Source organism: Malania oleifera, chromosome 2, assembly GCF_029873635.1.
Source record: "Malania oleifera isolate guangnan ecotype guangnan chromosome 2, ASM2987363v1, whole genome shotgun sequence".
NCBI lineage: Eukaryota > Viridiplantae > Streptophyta > Magnoliopsida > Santalales > Ximeniaceae > Malania > Malania oleifera.
The window spans coordinates 95,204,476-95,225,599 of record NC_080418.1 but is presented as its reverse complement, the minus strand read 5'-3'; the positions used below and the strand labels follow the sequence as shown (position 1 = coordinate 95,225,599).

The window sequence follows — 21,124 nt, the reverse complement described above, 5'->3', positions numbered from 1 at the left end:
GGTGTCAGAGCATAAACCCTCACTGGGGCTACATTCCTCTGTTGACCTCCACGAGGCGCTTGGTAACCACTCCTGAACTGTATGAGGGCAGGAGCAGTACCAATAGGTGTAGGACAATCTCGTGCCAAATGTCCCTATTGGCCTAATAAGGCTTACAATTTTATTTTGATGATAACAAATCAAATGATATATTTAATATGTTTCAAGTAAAAGTGTTCAGGAAAATAACAGAGCTCAATTGTATAAGAGAGTTCATGGATTACAAAGAGCATGAAGAATGAAGTCATCTTGTGAAAAACTCAAAGGAAAGAATGCAACTACAAAGATGGTGGAAGAATAAGTTTTGAAGACTAGATTATACTTTTAAGGATATTCTCAAATGTAAGTACTTCAAAGTAAATCTTAAATATAAAGAAATTTGAAGTTCATAAAAATTCAAAAATATGTTTTTATATATATACTCAAAAGAATATTTCTTAAATCCATAAAGAAGAAAGGGTTTAAGAAAAGAAATTTTTTTTTTTTGAAATAATGAAGTTTTTAAACATATTTATTTCAAAATATTTGGAAAATAAAAAATATTTTTTTTAAACATATATACTCTAAAAAGTATTTTTTTTTTTTTAATAAATAAAAAAGGGCTTAAAAAGAGAAGATTTTTTAAACCATGCTTTTAAACATATTTATTTCAAAATATTTGGAAATGAATTTTAGAAATCCTTGGGAGTAATGGATGATTTCAAAAAAACTCTATAAATAGTTCTAATCTCAAACATTTTAAATTAGAGAAAAGAAAGTACAAAGAAAGAGAGAAAGAACTTTAAAGAAATATTCAAAAGAATTTTGAAATTGAGAAATCCTCTAAAGTTTCCAGATCAAGTGTTTTTCAACAACTTTTCTGATCCAGAGATATTCAAAGGCTTTTAAATCAAAGTAAATTTTTTTTAAAGGTTTTAGATCAACTAATCTTCAAGTATTCAAAATTTTGTTTTCAAAGGATCTGAAATTCTTTTAAGATAAACTCTCTAATATGAAATCGATTTACATTCTGAAATTAAGTTTTCCAACGATCAAAATTTTTATCTTCTTTGGAAAATTATTTGATAATCCATACCAAGTAATTGAGCTTGAAATTTCTTATATTTAAATTACTTTGAGGTATAAAGTGAGCTGATTGGTGTATTAATTCACTCTACCGTGAGAGTTTTCTTTTGTACACATATTCCTTCGTTATCTTTCTTAGACGATTCTAAGTTGTTGAATCGTTGAACCAAATAAGGGGTTGTTATTTGGAGAGGCGGGCTCTAGCCTAATTGAAGGAGTGCATTGTAAGTTGGTATTGTTCCACCAGGTAAAGGAACTGAGATAGTGAAATCCTTTGGTATTTTTGCCAAAGGCGAGGACGTAGGCTGTGTTGAAGCCGAACCTCGTAAAAACTCTTGTCTCCTTCTCTCTACTTTAATTTACATACTTTATTCGCTTTTGTTATAAAATTTATGAGTGCAAGTTGCACGATTTAAATTAAGTTCTTGATCAATAGAAAGTACGTTTTGATTAATCTTTTGCGGAAACCCAAAAGGGGAGTACGTTGATTAATTTGCGGAAATCTTAATCAAGTAAAGTGAATAATAAAAGGTTACAGGGAAATCAACGGAAGCCTAAATGTTATTGATTGATTGATTACGTTGATTGAATTATTATTTTAAATTCCAGTTTTCTTAAGTGTTGTTATATATTGTATTTTGCTGGGTTATTAAAATCAGAAAACTTAAAAATCAAATAAAATTAAAAGGTTTCCAATTCACCCCCCCCCCCCTCTTGGGAAGCTATTCTTCATTTCATTTGGTATCAGAGCCTAGTTATAGAAATTCCTAACAAGAAACTATAAAAAGATCAAATGGCAAATATCAGAGTAGCACCCTTTGGTGAAGGACAATCCTCAACCCGTCCACCAATCTTTTGTGGACACAACTACACTTTTTGGAAAAAGAGAATGGAAATATATCTCCAACACATGGATTGGAAAGTTTGGGAGGTTGTCATGGATGGAAACCTTATTCCTTCTAAGTTAGTTGATGGAAAACATATTCCAAAAGAAAAGAAAGACATGACCGACTCAGATTAAAAAATGCTTCAAATTAATGCAAGCGCTATAAACGCATTATATTGTGCACTTGATGCAAATGAGTTTAATCGAGTCATGGCCTGCGAAACCGCTAAGGAAATTTGGGATAAACTAGAGGTAACTTATGAAGGAACGGTTGATGTTAGAGACAATAGAATAGACATGCTGACAAGTGAATACGAAGCTTTTAAAATGAATTCTGAAGAAACAATATCAAGCATGTATACCAGATTTACTCACATAATAAACTCTTTAAGTGCCTTAGGAAAAACCTATACTACATATGAAATGATCAGGAAAATTCTAAGAGGTCTACCTCCTATTTGGGAACCAAAGGCCACAGCAATCACAGAAGGTAGAAATCTTAAAACTACTTCTTTGGATGAACTTATAGGCTCACTTCTTACGTATGACATGGCACTGAAAGAAAGGAATCCTGAACCTAAAAATAAAAAATCCATAGCTCTAAAAGCATCTAACCATAGTTCTAGTGAAGAAGAAAGTGAAACAAGTGACCTTGATCAAGATGAATTGACATTCATTACTAAAAGATTAGGAAAATTCTATAGAAGAAATAAAAGGTTTCCTAGAAAATTTTATAAAAAGAAAACTGAAAAAGAAGATACTAGTAGGAAAGAAAATAAAGGTAAGAATGAACCTATTTGTTATCATTGCAAAAAGCCAGGGCATATTAAACCAGAGTGTCCACTACTCAAGAAAGACAACAAGAAAAAGAATGAAGCAATGAAAGCTACTTGGGATGATTCAAGCTCTAGCGAAACTGAAACTGAATCAAGTGAGCAAGAGATGGCAAATATATGCTTCATGGCAAACGATGAAGAGGTAAATTCTTATTACTCTTCAACAGAATCTCAAAATATGTCTTGTGATGAATCATGTAACAGTTTGCCTCCTTATAAGGAATTACAAACTGAATTATTTTTACTACATAAAAGGTTTATAAAAGTGTCTAAAAGAAATATAACTTTGAAGAATCAGAATCAAGAACTGGTAAAGCAACTAGAATCATTCAAAGTTATTGAAGAAGAAAGAAATATTTATATTAAGAAGTTGGAAGACGAAATAAAACAAGAATTAGATAAAACTCATACAAATGGGTTGAATAAGAAAGATTTAGAAATAAATCAACTCAAAAAGATAGTTGAGGACAAAGAAAAGATTATCTATAACTTTACTAGAGGTAAAGAGAACTTTGAAAAATGATCGGACATCAAAGGCTTCATGGAAACAAAGAAGGAATAGGCTACAATGGTAAAACAAATAAAAAGAATAAAAAGCTATACATGGGATACTTTAACAAGGAAGCTATGTTCTATGCTAGCACTTCATCAAATAACAAACATGAACACACCACTTGCTATATGTGTAAGACTAAAGGTCATATAATGTTTAATTTTCCATTAAAAAGAAAATATGTTAAAGTCCAAGGAGAATGGAAGACAAATAGTGGAACTAATAGTAAAACAATAAAAGTCAAAAGAATTTGGGTTCCAAAAACTAACACTTAGTGTCCCTTATTATAGGTTTGCTTTAGGACAACAACAACAACAGACAAATGGTACTTGGATAGCGGATGCTCAAGGCATATAACTGGTGGTAAGACCAAGTTTACAACCTTAACACAAAAAGATGGGGGATACGTCATCTTCGGCGACAATGCCAAAGGTAAAATTGTTGGTATAGGTAAAATTGGTAAGGAACCTTCACTTACTATAGATAATGTGTTATTAGTAGAAGGACTAAAACATAATCTTTTAAGTATTAGTCAATTAAGTGATAAAGGGTTCGAAGTAATGTTCATGAAAGAAAAATATGTCATCAAGAATCCCAAAAATAAAGAAACCGTGTTTATGGCTCATAGAATAAATAATGTTTATTGTATAAATCTTGAGAAAATAATATATCAAAACATAACTTGTTTAGCAGCTATGAATGAAGTAAGTTGGTTATGGCATAGGAAATTAGGACATGCTAGCATGGACCTACTATCTAAATTAACTAAGAAAAACCTTGTAAAAGGATTACCAAATATTAAGTATGTAAAAGACAAGATATGTGATGCTTGTCAAAAGGGAAAACAAGTAAAAATAAGTTTTAAAAAGAAAAAATTAATATCCACCAAAAGACCCCTAGAACTCCTACACTTAGACTTATTTGGTCCAACTAGAACCTTAAGCTTAGGTGAAAAATAATATGTTTTTGTAATAGAAGATGATTTTTCAAGATTTACTTGGGTAATATTCTTAGCAAACAAAGATGAAGCTTGCAATAAACTAATAACCTTATGCAAGAAACTACAAAATGAGAAAGGTTATAATGTAACAAGCTTTAGAAGTGACCAAGGAAAAGAGTTTAAAAATAAAGAAGTGGAAAAATTTTGTAATGAACATGGAATAACTCACAATTTTTCAGCATCTAGAACTCCACAACAAAATGGAGTTGTTGAAAGGAAAAATAGAACTTTGCAAGAAATGGCAAGAACGATGCTCAATGAAAATAGTTTACCTAAATATTTTTGCGCAGAAGCTATAAATACAGCATGTTATATTGTAAATAGGATATCTATAAGATCGAAAATAGATAAAACACCATATGAAATTTGGAAAGATAGAAAACCAAATATATCCTACTTTCATATATTCGGTTGCAAATGTTTTATTTTAAATACTAAAGATGGCCTAGGAAAATTTGATGCAAAGTCAGATGAAGGTATTTTCTTAGGCTATTCTACAAATAGGATTTATAATAAAAGAACTTCTACAATTATGGAATCAATTCATATAACCTTTGATGAATCAAATTGTTATAATATAAAAAATATGAATGATGAAAAAGAAGTTATTTCACAAAAAGAAGAAGTTCTTGAAATAAAGGAAGAAAAGGATAATGATACATTAAATGAAAACCTTTCAGAAAAACTTAAACTTCCTAAAGAGTGGAAATATGACAAAAATCACCCAAAAGAACTAATTTTAGGTGAAACATCAAAAGGAATAACTACTAGAGCCTTACTAAAAAATATTTGCAATCATTGTGCCTTCTTATCCCAATATGAACCAAAAAATATTAAAGATGCCTTAAATGATGACTCTTGGATTATTGCTATGCAAGAGGAATTAAATCAATTCGAAAAAAGTCAAGTATGGGAACTAATACCAAAACCCAAAGATAAATCGAATATAGGAACAAAATGGGTCTTTAGAAATAAGAAAGATAAAAACGGAATTGTTGTAAGAAATAAAGTCAGGTTAGTGGCACAAGGATATAATCAAGAAGAGGGAATAGATTATGATGAAACTTTTGCACCTGTAGCAAGAATGGAAGCTATTAGGATGCTTTTAGCCTATGCTGCCCATAAGGACTTTAAGTTATATCAAATGGATGTGAAAAGTGCATTTCTTAATGGATATATAAACGAAGAAGTATATGTCAAACAACCCCGAGGGTTTGAAAATTCTAAACATCCAAACCATGTATTCAAATTGACAAAAGCTCTTTATGGTCTGAAACGAGCTCCAAGAGCTTGGTATGAGAGATTAAGTAAGTTCTTACTCAAAAATGAATTTATAAGAGGAAAAGTTGATAGTACCTTATTCATTAAAACTAAAAACAAAGATTTCTTACTAGTTCAAATATATGTGGATGATATTATATTTGGAGCAACAAATAAAGATCTATGTAAAGAATTTGCCACATGTATGCAAAAAGAGTTTGAGATGAGTATGATGGGAGAATTAAATTACTTTCTTGGATTACAAATCAAACAAGCAAGAAATGGAATCTTTATAAATCAAACTAAATACATTAAAGACATGTTAAAAAAGTTTAATATGGAAGAAAGTAAACCTATAGGAACTCCTATGAGTAGTTCAACTAGTCTTGAAAGAGATGAAAAAGGGAAACAAGTTGATACAAAGCATTATCGAGGAATGATAGGAAGCCTACTCTATTTAACAGCAAGTAGACCAGATATTATGTTCAGCGTATGTATGTGTGCAAGATTTCAGTCAGCCCCAAAAGAATCACATCAAACAGCAGTAAAAAGAATTCTTAGGTATCTCCTAGGTACACTTGAACTAGGTTTATGGTATCCAAAGGAATCTGGATTTGAAATGATTAGTTATTCAGATGCAGACTTTGTTGGATGTAAAATAGATAGAAAAAGTACAAATGGAACGTGTCATTTTCTAGGACATTCTCTAGTTTCATGGTCTTCAAAGAAACAAAATTCTGTAGCATTATCCATAGCAGAAGCAGAATACATTGTTGCAGGAAACTGTTGTGCTCAAACATTATATATGAAACAACAGTTAAAAGATTTTCAAATATAATATCAAACTATCCCTATCAAATGTGATAACACAAGTGCTATTAATATCTCAAAAAATCCAGTATCTCACTCAAGAACAAAATACATTGATATAAGATATCATTTTTTGAGAGATCATGTACAAAATGAAGATATAGTACTGGAGTTTGTGAATACACATGATCAATTAGCAGACATTTTCACAAAACCTTTGTCAGAAGAAAGATTTATATTTATAAGAAGAGAATTGGGCATGCTTCATAATCGGGAAGTTATTTAGGAGTTGTTCTGGTTGACAGGCGACTGCCACCAGGGTACCAGGCGGCTGTCTCGCGGCGGATTGGGTTCTAATTCTAAGTCATTTTAAAACCCTCCAGGCACCTGACCATTCATTTTCCTTCAGAAACCCTTCGTCTCCATCACTTTTTATACAAAAATCTTGCCAAAAAAAAAAAAAAACATCCAGAAATCTAGCATCAAATCCTTTTTTCTTTACACATAAAAACTTAGCATTAGCTTCGAGTTTCCTTGATTTTATTCTTCATCTAACCATGCCTAGACCAATATCCGTTGGTGTTAAAAGATCTTCCCCTCTTCCACAAGAATCAATAACCATGAAGTGGAGAAATGGTTAGTCACTCCACACGCCAAGCACCTCTACCGAAATCAAATTGCTTCAGCAGAACCGATATTAGGTAAGGTACTCGACGTAATGTTATTTCATTCAGATTTTCCCGAAATCTTGGAACTCTTCAAGGATATTGGATGGGATAGGTTCATCACCTACCAAGCTAAAGGGTATTATCCTAATGTTGTACGTATTTTCTATGCAAATATGGAGCGAAGTGAAAATGGAATCAAAATTTTGTTTTCTATAAAGTATACCATGCTTTTTGATAGGGGGAGTCATGAAAATATACCATACTTATTGATAAAGGGAGCCATGAATTTCAAAAGCTTAATATTTTTGCTCTCGATTTGTCATCATCAAAAAGGGGGAGAGTGTTGGCCTAATAAGGCTTACAATTCTTATTTTGATGATAACAAATCAAATGATATATTTAATATGTTTCAAGAAAAAGTGTTCAGGAAAATAACAGAGCTCAATTGTATAAGAAAGTTCATGGATTACAAAGAACATGAAGAATGAAGTCATATTGTGAAAAGCTCAAAGGAAAGAATGCAACTACAAAGATGGTGGAAGAACAAGTTTTGAAAACTAGATTATACTTTTAAGGATATTCTCAAATGTAAGTACTTCAAAGTAAATCTTAAATATAAAGAAATTTGAAACTCATAAAAATTCAAAAATATGTTTTTATATATATACTCAAAAGAATATTTCTTAAATCCATAAAAAAGAAAGGGTTTAAGAAAAGAAATTTTTTTTTTTTAAATAATGAAGTTTTTAAACATATTTATTTCAAAATATTTGGAAAATAAAAAATATTTTTTTTAAACATATATACTCTAAAAAGTTTTTTTTTTTTTTTAATAAATAAAAAAGGCTTAAAAAGAGAAGATTTTTTAAACCATGCTTTTAAACATATTTATTTCAAAATATTTGGAAATGAATTTTAGAAATCCTTGGGAGTAATGGATGATTTCAAAAAAACTCTATAAATAGTTCTAATCTCAAACATTTTAAATTAGAGAAAAGAAATTACAAAGAAAGAGAGAAAGAACTTTAAAGAAATATTCAAAAGAATTTTGAAATTGAGAAATCCTCTAAAGTTTCCAGATCAAGTGTTTTTCAACAAATTTTCTGATCCAGAGATATTCAAAGGCTTTTAGATCAAAGAAAGTTTTTTTAAAAGGTTTTAGATCAACTAATCTTCAAGTATTCAAAATTTTGTTTTCAAAGGATCTGAAATTCTTTTAAGATAAACTCTCTAATCTGAAATCGATTTACATTCTGAAATTAAGTTTTCCAACGAATCAAAATTTTTATCTTCTTTGGAAAATTATTTGATAATCCATACCAAGTAATTGAGCTTGAAATTTCTTATATTTAAATTACTTTGAGGTATAAAGTGAGCTGATTGGTGTATTAATTCACTCTACTGTGAGAGTTTTCTTTTGTACACATATTCTTTCGTTATCTTTCTTAAACGATTCTGAGTTGTTGAATCGTTGAACCAAATAAGGGGTTGTTATTTGGAGAGGCGGGCTCTAGTCTAATTGAAGGAGTGCATTGTAAGTTGGTATTGTTCCACCAAGTAAAGGAACTGAGATAGTGAAATCCTTTGGTGTTTTTGCCAAAGGCGAGGACGTAGGCTGTGTTGAAGCCGAACCTCGTAAAAACTCTTGTCTCCTTCTCTTTACTTTAATTTACATACTTTATTCGCTTTTGTTATAAAATTTATGAGTGCAGGTTGCACGATTTAAATTAAGTTCTTGATCAATAGAAAGTACGTTTTGATTAATCTTTTGCAGAAACCCAAAAGGGGAGTACGTTGATTAATTTGCGGAAATCTTAATCAAGTAAAGTGAATAATAAAAGGTTACAGGGAAAGCAACGGAAGCCTAAATGTTATTGATTGATTGATTACGTTGATTGAATTATTATTTTAAATTCCAGTTTTCTTAAGTGTTGTTATATATTGTATTTTGCTGGGTTATTAAAATCAGAAAACTTAAAAATCAAGTAAAATTAAAAGATTTCCAATTCACCCCCCCTCTTGGGAAACTATTCTTCATTTCAGTCCCAATCCTCCATAACGATAACATACACCTCTCCCTTCTCGACACTCCCCCAGATGTCTCTTTCCACATATCTGACATATAGGGTAGGTCTGAGCACCCTGAACTTCACGGCCCCTAGTATCCTACCTCTGATCTCTACTGTAGTTTCCTCTCCTACACTGACCCCGACCAAAGCCCTACTTAAAGCCTAAAGGTGTGGACCTCTTCTTTTGTCCCTGTTTCTCTGCATCCAATTGCTCACCGGCCTCAGCCAAAGCTGTTCTATTGACTAACTCAGCAAAGCTTTATATTTTCAATACCATAACTTGCCTGTAGATCTCACGCCTCAAACTCCTTTCAAACTGTCTTACTTTCTTTGCTTCGTTGGGTATGATAAATGGGGAAAAGTGGGACAACTCGATAAACCTCGCGCGTACTACTGGACTGAATGATGTCCCTTCTTCAAATTCAAGAACTCTTCCACTTTAATTTCCCTGACAGTAGTTGGGAAATATCTGTCAAAGAATAATTCTTTAAATCGGTCTCATGTCATAATTATCAGCATCTTCCTTTCCTACTTCAAAAGTTTCACCGTAATCCACCACGTCTTGGCCTCCTCTGTTAATTTATAGGTGGCAAACAAAACCCTTTGCTTCTCCATGCACTGCAATACTGTCAAAATTTTCTTAATCTCCTGCATCCAATTCTCGGCAGTTACAGGATCAACTCCTTCTGAAAATGCTAGATGATTAATCTTGGTAAATTTCTCTATCGTGCACCCATGGCCTATAGATGGGCCTCCTTGCTCTCGGGAACTTCTAGCGATCTCAGACATAACCTACTGAGCCACACTGCGCAATACAGCATCAGAATCAACCCCGCCTACACTCGAGGGTCCTATACCATCACTACCGCTCACATGGGCACTACCTCTGCTGGGGTCGATCTTGCAAAGACAATAAACATGGGCCAGGGACCTTATTCTTATAATCTACGCATCTAACCAAAATTCCCTATCTTAACATTCTTTCCTTAATTCAAGATTCAGTACTACACTTTAGAAACAAAACCCAAAAATAGTTTACTATGAATTACCTAAAATCGTCACCCCAAGAAAGACACATAAACCACTACAGAAGTCCTACCTCTAGAATGCAAAACAAAACCTCAAATTCTTTTCCTATACTCTGGTATTGTTTCTGATGCACTCCAGAGTCTACATAACCTTGCAACCTTCGCTCTAATACCAAACTGTAACGACTCGCCTATTTCACCATAAATTATTATTATTATTATTATTATTATTATTATTATTATTATCCTAATAAAACATGAACAACATAGACCCATGGGTACTAGGGATAAACCAGTCATATAACTCTGATCCCTAAGCAGTAGGAAACGTAATTTACAAACATGTCATCCAACCAACCACAATACTAGAGTCCTACTAAAACGGTTATATATACAATCATCCATCAAAAGACCAAAAAGTAACCTAGGGTCACTTCCCAAAAATAAATCTGACCCTAACACTGCAGAGCTCTATCCGATCTTCTATATAGAACTCTTGAAATGTTTATATTGCTGGGGTGAGACACCTCTTAGTAAGGGAAATAAACTAACATCAGTTTGTGGCAACATGAGTGTTTTCATGTTATATATAATTTCAATACATACATCATACCAGGTAAAAATTGTTGATCTCACATCCTAATAAAACATGATTCCTCATAACAAAATATAACGTACTAAATTGTTAAACATGAAAATCATCTTATATAACTGTATAATACATGGATAATACTCTGGATGGATAGCTAGCTTATGTCATGTCTTACCCCCACATGATTAGGTTGTACAGCCCGAAGGCAGGACCTAACAATAGCTGGCCGACCATGCTAAATTAGTCATAAGTCTGTAAGTATGATGGGCCTGCCCCACCTGGTCACGAACTACCAGGGGAACAACTCCACTTTACACTGAAGTCACATCAACTGCTATCTCCCACACTACTAGTCGTATGGTAGCACTATCATAATTCTGAACATATAACTATGGTAACGTGCTCCTGAAGCTGAACTAAACCATACCATCTAGGTTCTAACATCATATAATAAGTTTCATATATTGAACATAACTATTTCATATTTTATAATAATATCTGACATGATAAAATTTCATGAATTCTGTCTTATCATACATGATTATGACATCTGCGCCAGCATGAATCACGAAATCTGCGCCAGTATAACATAACATGAATCATGACATCTGCGCTGGTATATTATAATATACTGTACATAATTTCTCTATACTATTTAATATTACAATCATAAAATCATGGTTCTTGCATTATTTTATAATTGTTCTGAAAACTATCATATCGTACTTGATATGGGAAAACATTTTATTCTAATATGCATAATTACATGGAAATTTAAACTTATGCCACACAGAAATAGGTAACATTTTGAATGTAAAATCTGTTCTAAAATCATAACTTTTGAAAAAACGTGTTTAAATCATATCGCTGTTCATAACAGTGTTTACCAACATAATTCTATAATATACATATTTTTCTGAAATTTAATGTTGTAAAATAATATATAATTTCATTAAAATTTTCAGACTTAGTTTATCCCCTTACTTGGCTTACTAAGAAACCCACAAAACACCTAAAACCTACACTTGTAGTGTTCTCGGCACAACACCCTAAAATTAACATTTTTCCCAACAAAACTTTAGTATTATTTTTCCTAACATATTCTTCTTAGTTTAGAAACACCAAAAACCCAATAAAACTGAGATTAACTAACTTACCCAAATTTTGTGATAATTCCCAAACTTCCTAAATCAAATTTTCACTCCGGTTATGCTGTAGAGAATCTCCACAGGATCACCGTGGTAGCTTCTGATCACCGAACCGGGGAGAATCAAAGCTGAATTTCTAGAGAGAAGGCAAAGATTTTGAGTTTTAGAGAGAGAAAGACTGTGGCATGCAGGAAATTTTGTGCTGGAATTAAGTTTGGGACTACATATAAAATGTTGTCCACGTGGCACTCATCGACAAGCCACAACTTCTCATCGATGAGTCCAAGCAATAGTCTCGTTGACGAACGCTTCATTGACGAGATTCATGCCTTGAAAATGGCCCTCTCGGTAACTTCTCGTTGATGAGACATACGTCCTTGTTGATGAGCCCAAGAGCTCTACTCGTTGACAAGCACTTCTTCACTTGTCGACAAGACCCTACTGAAAACCCTTTTGAAAAATATTTTCCTCTCCTTTCTTTTATTATTTAATTACCATAATTCTTCGGGTCTCTACATCAGCAGTGTTGACCTAATTGGTCACACCTAGTTTTGATTTTGACAAATACTCTTGGTACTAATGGTTGTACTGAGAATTGTATGCAGGTTCACCTTGTGTGCCCTTCAGGACTAAAAGACTTATCATCATGGCGTGCGGTGTTCATGCCGATGAATGAAGAATCTTGTGTTGCATTTGTATTTATTATTCAGTTTCTTCATTCTGAGATGTAATTTTATTATGAATTGTACACCCATATGACTTGTAATAATTTGCATCATGCATGATAGATAGGTATGTTCAAATCAACCTTAGTTGAACTTTAGGTACCTACACGGACCATAGAAAGATCTTAGGGAACACCCTAACACCAAATTTTTTCGATGTCTTCAAAAGGACCCAAAAATGACCATAGGACACTCACTATTGCACATGCATGTGTTAGAATTTTGAATAGGGTGTTTTTTGCATGAAATAGGACCGAAATGCACAAAATGTGCACACTCGGTCGACCGGACCATCAAGTATATTTTCAGCCCAATCGACCGAACCAGTGTCTAGTCAACAGTTTGGCCATGGTCCGGTCGACTGAACTTCTTAGTTCATTACCTGTTAGTCAACCAAACTTGGACCAGGTCAACAGTTTGACCACAGTCCGGTCGACCGAACTGATATAATTCATTTATGCCCGGTCGACTGAACTCCCTTTGAGTCAACTTGTTGACCTCCTAATCGATCGAGCCCAAAATGAACGCCAATGCTCTGGTCAATCGATGGTCCTTGGGTGATGCCCCAACTACCTGGTCGACTGAACTTCTCAGTTCAAAATGTCCCGGTCGACCAAATCGAACTAAATTGAAAAATTGCCTTGGACATAGTTGTCCGGTCGACCGACACCAAAGGTTATTTTTTGCCCGGTCAACCGAACCATATGAACTTCAAACGACCGAACCCATTCTAGTCGACCGGTGCTCTCGAGTTGCCCTGTAATTTTTACCATGGTTAATTATTTTTAACAGGGTTAAAATAATTAAAATGTCATTAATCTTTTCTAATTATACTCATTGTGTCCCCAACGGTCAAAAAATCCTCCTTGCCTATAAATACTTGTTCATTTGTCATAATTAGATAGGATTAACAAACTTGATTAGGGAAAAACTCTCTCAACTCTCAAAACCCTATATTAGCCAAATACTTCTTGTAAACACTCACATACTCTTCAATCTTGATTTCTCTAAGCATTGTGAGTATTTCTATAAGGTTATAGTGTGTAATCTCTTTAGTTAATACTCTCTCTTAGTATAAAGTTTGATTGATTTTACTTGAGAGTATAGCCTAAAGTTCTTCTAAGGATTTCATTTGATAAATCTTATGTGGGAATACTTTGAGGGTTGTGGTTCTTGTATTATAATTGCAAATTACCTAAAGCTGAATTTTGTGTGCAAAAATCCTTTTGCAAAAAGCTAGTCTTTCAAACAACTCCATTGTGTTTTAGACATTGAAATATCCTGTTGAGTTTGTTTGATTTATCTTACTTAGCATATTTGAAACCCTGATCTAATTTGTAATATTTGAATATTGTGTTTCAAATCTTACTTAGATACACACTCTAGATCTTGATTGATTATCATACTTGATTGAGTGTTTAGCACACATTAGAGCACTGAGCATATCTACATATCATTCACGGTTGCATTATTGATTGAGTTGTATTGGTGCACACATATGCTTTTCTAGAAGCATATTTCTGTGTACAAATTTTATACACATCTGTTGTATTTTCAGATATGGGCTTGAAGAGGGAGACTAGCCTTATTGAATAGTCCCGAATTGGCTTAGACCCGGTTAGGAAAGTTAGGTACGCCATCCTGTTAAGGCGTGTCGGTTGAGGTCAGCCCCTTGAATTGACCTGGTTGTATTAGGTGCTACTCCACCCGTTTAAGTGAGCATTATAGTGGTAATCCTTGTATTGGCGTGGCCAAGGCGAGAACGTAGGCACAGTTGGTCAAACCCCGATAACATATCATGCATGTTCTTTACATTTCTGCAATTTATTTATTGCACGTCTATGTTATATTGTGAATGATTAGGTTTACATTTATATAGACAGGCCCTAAGTTTAGTAATATTGTTTATCTGGTTTAACTTAGACGATAAATTTTAAATACCCAATTCACCTCCCTCTTGGGATTGCACCAAAGCTAACAAGCCAATTGCTAGCGTGAGGTTGAAGTAAGGGCGTTAGACCTACAGCTTGGCTGTGGATGCCTGCAGACGTACTTGTAGAGGATGATGTTTTGACTTTGTTATGGGCTCATCACCTAGGCTTAGTCCAGCCTTCGGCTGCACAACCCATGCCATGGGGGAAGTAAATGGTGTTAGTCATAGGGAGTTATCTTATATGCATATCTGTCAATTTACATAAATGAGGTTAATTATTAATATAACCCCAAGGGCTTGTTGAGTAAGGTGAGTGCCCTGGTAGTTGTAATGGTACTAGAGTAGAGGGAAGGTACATGTATAGGTGTGTAATCTTCCCAATCCTCGAAAATTTTTACTTATAAATAATTGTGTGTGTGTGTGTGTGTGTGTGTGTGTATAGGCTAACAATGATTTAATAACCGTGCTTAATTAATTACTGAGCTAATTTATATTGTGGGAAGGAAAAAATGGTATTTTCAACTGTATAGAATGATTATAAATTTAAATACTATTTTTGGTTGAATGAAGAACGAGATTATTTTCTGTATGCACTAAAATTCATGTTAACAACACAATGATATTAACTTGGTCTTCCTTATTGAGAAGTGTTTCACCCTAATATATAAATTATCTTTTCAAGAAATGTCAGGGATCGTGTTTAGCTGGCTAGAGAGGTCGAGCTTGTGATATAGTTGATGCATGTAAAGTATATGTTGGCCTAGCAAGGTCTTTCAATTGATTTTGGTGATAACAAACAAAGGATGATTTAACTTAAAACAAAGTTGAGTTTTGATGTTTCAGGAAATATGAATCAAGTGTGATTCAAAGCAAAAACTCAAATTTAGATCAATTATGATTTATAAGAAGAATAAAGTATAAGTCAAGTATGAAGATATCTTCTCAAAGATTCATGAAGGGTCTGATATTGTTGAAGCTCAAGAAAATTGTTTAAAATATCTCAAGAGATGAGAGGACTCAAGCTTGAAGGCCTAGGAAACATATATGTAAGTATTTCAAAAGGCAAAATATCTTTGAAATATATTTTGAAGCTTTTTCTAAGAGATTATTAATGTTTAAAGACTTATTTAAATTAAATATTTATTTCATGCGAGAACAAAAGAGTTTTTTTTTTAAAAGAAAGTAAAGAAGACTAAAGTAGAGACTTCAATGACTGAACTTTTCAGTTCAGATGACTGAAGTAAAGACTTCAGTTGACTGAACATTGAGTTCAGACATCTTAAGAATTATTTCAGTCAACCGAAGAATAAGTTCAGCTGACTGAAGAATTTCCAGAACAGGCAGAGAGTTGCAGCAGTAACTTCAGTTGACTGAACCTGTGACCTCAGTCAACTGAACCTGCGATTTCAGTCATCTGAACTCTGATTTCAGATGACTGACCCTGTATCCTGTTTTAATTTTTGAAAGTATAAGACACTTCAGTCAACTGAACCCGTGACCTCAATCAACTGAACCTGCGATTTCAGTCAACTGAACTCTGACTTCAGTTGACTGACCCTGTATCTTATTCAAAATTTTAAGGGTTTAAGGAACTTCAATTGACTGACCACGATACTTTAGTCAACTGAACACTGTTCAACGGACAAAATTTTTAAAATTCTTATTTTTAATATATAGCCGTTTGAAACCCAAATTTTCTAAACAACTTGGGAAACATTTTAGGAAACTCTTACAACAAGGGAACCTACTTCAAAGCCTATAAATATATGGTTCTTGTGAATTAAGAATTCAATCAAGTAATTGAAAACTCTCTTAAAGCTCTTTTGTTCTAATATTTCTTACTCAATCTCTTGCAAAGCTGAACGTATTGTTGTTCTGATATTTTGTTCATTAAATCCTGAAGAATTACTGATTTCTCATCTGGAGAAAAGGATTTTGGTAAATTCTTTGAAAAGCTTCAAAAGTTTATTTCATTGTTGATATTTTATCTTTTGAAGTACATAGTTCTTATCTATACTAATCTGCTCTTTGAGTGAGCTTCTCTTGTACATCAGGTTTTGATATTTCTTTTGTAGATGTTGAACGTTTCCAAGCTGTTGGAACGTTGACCAAGCAAGGATATATTGTTTGGAGAAGGCGGGCTCTAGCCTTGACCAAAAGAGTGATTGTAAACAGGTTTTGTTCCACCCGGTAACGGAACTACGATAGTGGAAACCTTTGGTATTTTGCCAAGGGTGAGGACATAGGCTACGTTGAAGCCGAACCTCGTAAAAATCTTGGGTATTTTTCTTTATTTTATATACGTTATTTTCTGTGTTGTATGATTTCAAAGTGCAGGTAATAAGTTTTAAAGAGAAAGAAATAAAGATTCTTGGTATTTAAGAAAGTACGTTTTTGATTAATCATTTGCGGAAACCCAAAAGGGAGTACGTTGGTTAATCTGCATAAATCTTAATCAAGAAAGGTACATACCGGAAGTTAATTCAGAGCTGGTGGTACATATTCACAGCGAAATCAACAAAATATATATTACCCTTGATTAAGTGGTTAAATTGTTTAAACGTTATTAATTATCTTGTTTGTTTGAATTACAAGTATTCTAAGGTGTATCTATATATTATTTGTTGTGTTCTATCTAGTATCTAAAGAACTAGATTAAAAAAATATATTAAATTAAAAAGATTCCAATTCACCCCCCCTCTTGGGAAGCTATTCCTAATTTCAGTGTATAGACTGAGTATCCTTTTTGATTGAGTATTTTGAGTTGTAATATGGATATTTGGAGACATTTATATATTATAGTAATTAGAGCTCTAGTAATGTGTTTGGAAAATATATTATTTAATTTCATTGCAATTATATCATGATATGGTATCAGGTGCATAGATGTCACTAAGTAGCACCTTAGGCCGCACGTGATGGGTCGAGGCGTTACAGGTGGTATTCGAGCCTAGCTTTCCTAGATTCTGCGGACTTTGACAGTTGATGATTACCAAAGTATAGGTTGAGATAAGTTAAGTATAGGAAGGGTAGGTTAGGTCGGGTTTTGGTCTGGAAGCTTAGAGGCGGAGATCTTTGACGATTCTATGTGCTTTTCCTAGAATGACAATTTCAAGAAAATCATGGTAAATCCATCGATAGTTTCGTTTCGAGGTTGAGAGACTGGAACTTGGAACTTAAGTAGGAGCATTAGGTTGGTTAAGTATGTGTGAAATGTCGGGGGTCATGATTAGAGGTTGACACTTGGAAATGACTTAGTATATATAAAAGAGGGTAGTATGGTTTGCAGGAGACAAACCATCGACAATTTTTCTGGGGAAGCATAAAATCATCGGTTGTTTTGGGGCAGGACATCGACTGTCGTGCGATGTTGAGTTACACTCCTCCATAGCCTCAGTATCGAGGAGGTAACCAGGCATCCCGAGGTGGTCACCAGAGGAGCACCGCTTAGGTGTGGGTGTACTTGCTTATGCTGGAAGATGTGGAGAACGCCAACAATGTGGTGACAGGTACTATTTCCATTTTGTCAAATAGTGCAGTGGTATTGTTTGATTCAGGTTCTACGCACTCTTTTGTGTCTTGAGGATTCATTAGATAGTGTGGGGTAGAGACTAAGTTGTTAGAGGCCGAGTTAGTAGTAGTCACACTGACGCGATCGGTTGTTGTATATAGTAGGGTGATTCTAGGTTGTTGGATCGTTGACCGATCATGGGGTATCACTTGGAGAGATGATTACTTTAGTCTATTGAAGGAGTGCCCAAGCATGGGGTATTGCTTGGAGAGGCATTGCTCTAACCTAGTGAAGGAGTATTTGAACATGGGGTTCACTTGTAACAGTTTTGTTCTACCCGAAAAGGAACAGGTATAGTGGAATCCTTTGGTGGTTTACCTAAGGTAAGGACGTAGGCTGGGGATAAGCTGAACCTCGTAAAAACCTTGGTCTCCTTCTTTTTCTCTTACTCTCTTTATTTTTCAGCATACCTATAAACTGTGTGGATGATTTAAATTCTTGATCATATATACTACATAGTTTGGAAATTAAATAAGCTGAAGATTAATTTTTTTTTGGGATTGCGAAAATCGAAAGGGAGTACGTTAGTTGATCAATAATTTACAGAAACCGTAAGGGAGTACGTTGATTGGTTAATACTAAAAGACTCTTTAACTTAAATTTTATTTAAAGTCTAAGCTTTTGGAAAGAGTGTTAGATTTTATATTACACATCATATTTAGAAAGCAAAATCATTAATACATGGCTTTATATAGAAAATATATATTCTTAATCTTTACTTTAAGTGCTGAGACTTGCAAGCACTAAAATCTACCTTTGAATTAATCATGATAGTGTTGCAGTGCATACATTGACTCGTGCTTGGTAAATGATTGGTTGTTTAAGTTTTGTTTAAGTTGTGTGGTTGTGAATTGAATAAAGAATTAAGTTTTTGTGTGATTGTTAAATCAACAAGAAGTTAAGAATTTATTAAAAGAATTAAAAATAGTTAAGAATTGATTAACAAAAATTTTAATAACTCAATTCAACAGTACTACACCTTGGATTTCAAGCACGCTCACTACTTCTCCTTCTTCTTGCCTCGACTCAGATAGTGCTCCTCTTCTGCACTCTCAGTTTCTTCACCATCTCCTCCTCCTTCCTTTTTGCTTTCTGGGGAACGGTGAGGAAGGAATGTTGACTGAGCCAAACTCTGTCGAATGGGTCTCTGTTCCGGCAATCGGGGATCACCAACTTCAATGACCAGCTGCCCCTCTTGCTCAGCCGATCACTCCGCGTGATCACCTCTGGTTCGAATTGCGGTTTTCGGCATCTGATCGACGACCATGGCTAGAACCTATGAAGATCTGCCCATAACAACCGAAAGATGCAAAACCCAAAAGAAAAAAAGAAGAACATAGAATGGGAAAGACAAATAGAGGTGGGTTGTCTTCCTCATCTCACACAAGACATCTAAAACCGCCTTCCTTTGGTTGTGCGAATGTAAACTCTTCCCTTGTTTTCTCCAGACTAAGAACTGAAAACGAAATGGGTGGATGAACAAATGCTCACAAGGAGTGAGATCTGAGAGAGAAATATGAGAAGCAAAGGGTCGGGGAAGTAAAAGAGAGAACTCAGAGAAGCATACATAAATATCTTGAACTTTTGAAAATTTACGCTGATAATTAGACGATAAGCTTCAAGCAGAGTTTCTGCTGTCACTGGCGACGTCGGTGCTGCTCTACTTCATGGCTCGTCCTACTTCTGGTTCTGCTTATGCCCTTCTTCTGTACCAATTTCATCCTCAGAGTCAAGTCTTACTCTAAAGGGAACAATGGTTCCTGGGGAAGCTTGAAGGGCATTTTAACGGCGGAGGCGAAAAAAAAAAAAAACTACTCATGGAACCATAACAGGCCATTGCTTGGAAACTGAGTACTGCTTTAGAGAGAGAGAGAGAGAGAGAGAGAGAGAGAGAGAGAGAGAGGAGAGAGAGAGAGAGAGAGAGGGAGAGGGAGGGCGCTATAAACTAGTATGTGCATGAGGGTAGTAGTCGGCGGGATGCAGGGGAGACTGTGAGATTTAAAACGAATTTCCAACAAAAGGAACCACAGATTAAGGATTTATATATTCAAACCATAAAGTTATCCCCGATTGGAAAGAAAAATCCCAAAAGCTTAAACAAAAAAAAATCTAAATGCAAAGTAGGAGAAGAAGAGAGGAGACCGCGAAGCCAAACCTGAGTATCAGCTTTGACACAATTTCCTTCCCTTACCTGTGTAACTGAAGATTGTGACCGGTGACGGAGTTTTCAGTCTAGCACTCTGTTGGAGGTGACGGATAACTTCGGCAACAGAACTCTGGCACTGAGATTACCATGAGTTGAAGGGAGGCTTGCTCGGGTGCACGGAGGTGATTGTGGAGCAGGGAGAAAATGGCGGTCGGAGCTGTGGGGAAGATTGGAGATGGAACTGTGTGGTTATGACGATGGTAGAGCAGGGAGAGACGAGGGCGGCGAGGTTCGTGCTCTGTGTGCAAGTGCGAGAATCAGAGAGCTTGGGTGAAGGTAGTGGGTGAGATGCCGAAATGGAGGTTGGAGAATGAGAGATCGAGAGAAGGAGGAAGAGAATGATGAATGCTTTTCGAGAAAAGGGGTGAATAGTGGATGGCTCCCTGCGCTTCCCCCCTGTGCAAGTCCTGTACTTTATAGGGTTCTAAGTGGGGCAATTTGGTGTGCAAAGCCCACAAGAAGTAGAAAATATCCTAATGGAAAATATCCTTTCCCCCCGTACGCGCTTTTTGTTTGGGGAGGAATCATTCCCCCCAACGTGCACATGCTTTTCTTTTTTTGAATTATTTATTTATTTATTTATTTATTACCCAATTTTGTCTTCCCAAGAAAAGTCCGGAGTTTTACAAAAAAAAAAATACTTAGATTCCCAACAATAAGAGGACCGAACCGGACATCAATTAAAATACCGAGACTCAATTAAAATTCAATGAGACTCGATTAAAATTCACCAGG

The 21,124-nt window shown here is 34.6% G+C and overlaps 1 long non-coding RNA gene across 1 annotated transcript; it reads right to left on the bottom strand.

The window, feature by feature from the left end:
• Window positions 1–19,051: 19,051 nt before the first annotated feature.
• Window positions 19,052–20,778, bottom strand: LOC131148601 (uncharacterized). The gene is made up of 3 exons (XR_009135013.1): window positions 20,375–20,778; window positions 19,751–19,889; window positions 19,052–19,639 (listed from the first exon to the last, which is right to left on the bottom strand). It is a non-coding gene; the product is annotated as an uncharacterized LOC131148601 (long non-coding RNA).
• Window positions 20,779–21,124: the final 346 nt, after the last annotated feature.